This window comes from Oryctolagus cuniculus, chromosome 4, assembly GCF_051225735.1.
Source record: "Oryctolagus cuniculus isolate XC-2025 breed Fujian yellow rabbit chromosome 4, ASM5122573v1, whole genome shotgun sequence".
Lineage (NCBI taxonomy): Eukaryota > Metazoa > Chordata > Mammalia > Lagomorpha > Leporidae > Oryctolagus > Oryctolagus cuniculus.
In genome coordinates, this window is record NC_142870.1 from 59224058 (window position 1) to 59228472 (window position 4415).

At 38.1% G+C, this 4415-nt stretch overlaps 1 pseudogene; it reads left to right on the plus strand.

Annotated features, from left to right (window-relative positions):
• The first annotated feature begins 983 nt into the window (after nucleotides 1–983).
• Nucleotides 984–2038, plus strand: LOC100355958 (PRELI domain containing protein 3B-like; annotated as a pseudogene).
• Nucleotides 2039–4415: the final 2377 nt, after the last annotated feature.

Below are 4415 nucleotides of genomic sequence, written 5' to 3' on the forward strand. Positions count from 1 at the left end.
AACAGCCTTGTCTTGAATGTAGAGGAATTTGTGTGTGTGTGTGTGTGCAAATTGTTGTATTCTTAGTGCAGAGTTAGTCTTCTATGTATAAAATTAATTGAAAATGGATCTTAGTAGAGAATGGGACTGGGAATGGGAGAGGGAGAAGGAGGAGGGGTGGGAGTGTGTGTGCAAGGGCAGGTATGGTGGGAAGAATCATTATATTTCTAAAGTTGTACTCATGAAATGCATGAAGCTTATATTCCTTAAATAAAAGGTTTCTTTGAGAAACAAACAAAAAAGAAAATCCAAAAAGTCCAATAATGAATGACATTGAAGCTGTGTTTAAACACTTCCACAAATGAAAATCCCAGGATCTGATTTAAACAAAAAATAACATTATCATCTGAGCAGATGCACAAAAATTTGACAAAATTCAAACTTCTTTTGTGATAAAATTCAACTAGTGAGCTACACAAGAAATGTACTTCCCTCTTTTAAAGTCTCTAAAGGCAAGTCCACCGCTAACATTATATTCAGTAATGAAACCTGAAAGTTTTTTTTTCCTCTAAAATGAAGAACAAGACAAGAATACCTACTCATGACACTTCCATTTAACATAGTATTGGAAGTTAAGGCCAGTGTCTTTAGGTAATAGAAAGAAATAAGACATTCAAATTGGAAAGGAAGATATAAAGTTCTATCTTTTTATGCCAACGTGATCAAAGACATGTGTATGCCTCACTGTTTATTGCAGTGTTTTTCCTAAGAGCCAAGATATGGAAAAATCTCTCTCTCTCTCTCTCTCACACACACACACACACACACGCACACACGCACACACACGCACACACATGTATATAATACACAAATGCTTTTCAGCCTATCCTAAGTTTACATCCTGGCAAATTCATCATAATTTGAAAACATGTCAAAAATGAATTTACGTTCTTTGACTCCTTGTCCCCTAGTTCTACCAAGACATTGCATAGGCTGCTAGGACCATGAAGATCTGGACCTCCTGAACATGCCTTTGACCACCTATAGGAAATAGTTAAGATAGCTGCAATGCAAAAATATCCAAATCTCAAGAACTCGAGTGTGGGTACCATGAAAGTACTGGACAGACACAAAGTCCCCTCTGAAAAGTTACATAGCCACAGACTTCTAAGCAAACAGTGGGGACTTGCCGCGAGTGTCTCGGGGAGTCTGGCCAGCAGACTCAACCCAGGGCCCGCCAGGACGGTTTCTCGGGCGAGAAAAGAACGAACGACGTTCATCCGTCTTTAGTAGACTTTTTATTAGAGAAAGTAAACGTGATAGAGGGAGGAGGAAAGGAGAGGAGAGAAAAAAAGCTTCCTCCTTACACCCGCGGCTTATATACAAAATGCGACCAATCAGGAGCAAGCTAGAGTCCATGCATCGGGCACACCAATCCGGTCTCTGTTCACGTGAAAGGCACGCGTCGTTTGGCCAATCAGGCGAGGTGTCACGCAGCAGGCAGGCAGGCAGACTCACTGCGGGGTCCTGCCGCCATCTTGTTGTTTACCGCGACCTCGATCCCTCCTCCTTCAGAGAGCCCTGCCCGTAGGAAAGCCCCCAGTCAAAACCAAAAGTAAAAACCTCCGCCTAGCGATACCGCCGTGGACTATTTCCCGACAGGGACTGCCTTCCATTCTGACGTGTATTATTGGTGCAGCAATAACCAAAACATATGTGCAAGAACAGTCTGTAGTTTATCTTGTAGAACAATGGAACTTAAATCTAATAATATTTCATTTACATATAAGGCTTCAGTAGATGAGAGACTTACATACTCACCACATCCTTAGGGCCCAGATAAAACCGCTGAACTCCAGAAGCCACTGTGAAATGAGTCAGCCTCAGCAGTTACCTTGAAAGACTGATAGCAAGTACAATATCTTCAAATGCTAATAAAGACCAAGATGCGATGGAGTGAATAATACATAAATGAAGTGCTGATATTGAAGAACTGGCAGCATCAGCAAGAGGACGCATAAGGGCACCAATGGCTACAGCAGCGTTTGTAGAGAAATGATAACAACAGTCCGTGTTCTCCATCAGGGCCCAGCTCTCCAGGCTGATGTATTTATTTGTTATTTAAAAAGTTCAACTATATTTTAGGTAAATGTTTTTAATAATGTGGAGAAAGATTATGTGACTTTTGATCAAAATAAAAAGATGTGTGACTTCTAAATCAAAAGGATCATCTGAAATTAGTGTTATCTGAAATGAATATCTAAATTCTCCTGAGTATAATTGAAAGCTTTTCACACAAACTCTACCTGGCTTTGGTCCAATGCTAGAATAAAATAGAGTTACTTCTTCCACACACACCACTGTGCTACTGCTGTAGAATTCAAGAGCCTGCGTGAGGAAATTCACTATAAATAGAGAAACTGTACATTTTAAAAGACATTAATTTGTATTAAAAAAAATAAAACTTGCTCTGCAGAAAACCACAGTGTTTTGATTTGGCACTTTGAGAGTGAATATTATAATATTCTTGGAGTGAGCATTTAGCACTATAAGAATTAATGACTGGGGCTGGCGCCGTGGCCCACTATGTTAATCCTCTGCCTGCAGCACCGGCATCCCATATGGGTGCCGGTTCTAGTCCCCGTTGCTCTTCTTCCAGTCCAGCTCTCTGCTGTGGCCTGGGAAGGCAGTGGAGGATGGCCCAAGTGCTTGGGCCCCTGCACCCACATGGGAGAGGCACCTGGCTCTTGGCCTAGAATCAGCATAGCTCCAGCCATTGCCGCCTTTTGGAGAGTGAACCAACGGAAGGAAGACCTTTCTCTCTGTCTCTCTCTCTCTCAGTCTATAACTCTACTGTCAAATAAAGAAATAAAATCTTTTTTAAAAAAAAAAAAAAAGAATATATGACTACAACAAAAAGTACAATTTTGTTACAGTCAAGAGTACAGAATTGATTTGCCAAAGTTTTATAACTTGGTAAACATATTCCCTTCCTTGAAAAAAAAAATGAATGTACACCTAACCTATGAACAGAATAGCTTAGCAACATAGCTACCTGTATGATATTAGTTGTTCACCCTCATGATCATGTACTTGACAGGGAGCTGCAGTTTGCGGCTGCCATGAGCACCAGGAGAAAGTGTTGAATTGTATATCACTAGCCCAATACAAGATCAAAATTTAAAATGTGGTTTCTCTTGTACACATATGCTTTTCAGACTACCAAACAGTTGAAAAAAACATGTCAAACTATTAAATGCCTGTGATTTTCCTTGCTTTCCTATAATGAAAGAAGGAAATTGCGTCATTTTTTATCTCATGCATGGATCTGTAATATATTGTACTAAACGAAATAAGCCAGATACAGACTGGCAAAAGAGGGCATTATTTTCTACATGAAGAATCTTAAAAGGTGAAATGCATAAGAAGCAGAGAGTTGAACAGTGCTTGCCAAGATTTGAGTGTAGGGGATATAGGGAAATGTTCAACAAAGAGTACAAAGCTGCAGTTGCACAGAATAAATGTACATGGAGATCTAATGTCTAGCATGGTGACTACAGTTAATAGTACTGTAGTATATACTTGAAACTTTCTGAGTCAATCCTAAATGTCCTAATCACATACAAATTGAAAATATGATACATACATTAGCATATTATGGCAATCATTCCTATATATATAAAATATATGTATGGCACATCTTAAATACAAAAATTGTTAATTATACTTAAATAAAAGTGGCATTTTAAACTAATAGAGCAAAGGAAAATAATTGGTAATGAAAATTCTTGATATTAAATTAAAGATTAGAAAATAGTGAAAGAATTTAGGGCAAAATGTAAGTCATTTGAAATTTGATACAATTAAGAAATGAAGACCAAATGGTAGAGTTAGAAACATGTCAGGGGATTCCAATTCAATCCCCTCAAGGTGGTATGTACCAATGTCATCTCACTAGTCCAAGTGGTCAATTTTCATTCACAATTGATCATAATGATAGGACTAAGAGTCAAAGGGATAACATAAACAAGACTAGTGTCTGCTAATACTAAGGGAGAGAAAGATCCAACATGGGAAGTGGGATACACAGCAGACTCATAGAATGGCAGATGTCCTAAAAAGCACTCTGGCCTCAGAATCAGCCCTTAAGGCATGCGGATCTGGCTGAAAAACCCATGAGAGTATTTCAGACATGGAAAGACAAGGCACTCTGGCAAAAAAAAAAAAAAATAATAATAATAATAAAATAAAATTTTACTTGGAAAAAAAATCATTGTTTTTATAGGATCCTTAAATGGACATGGCTGGTTAAAGGGTAATGTAAGAAATAAGGCAAGAAAAATTAGAACTAAACCTCAGATAAAGATCAAATCACATCCTATAAAAACAATGATTTTTTTTTCCAAGTAAAATTTTATTTTATTATTATTTCACAA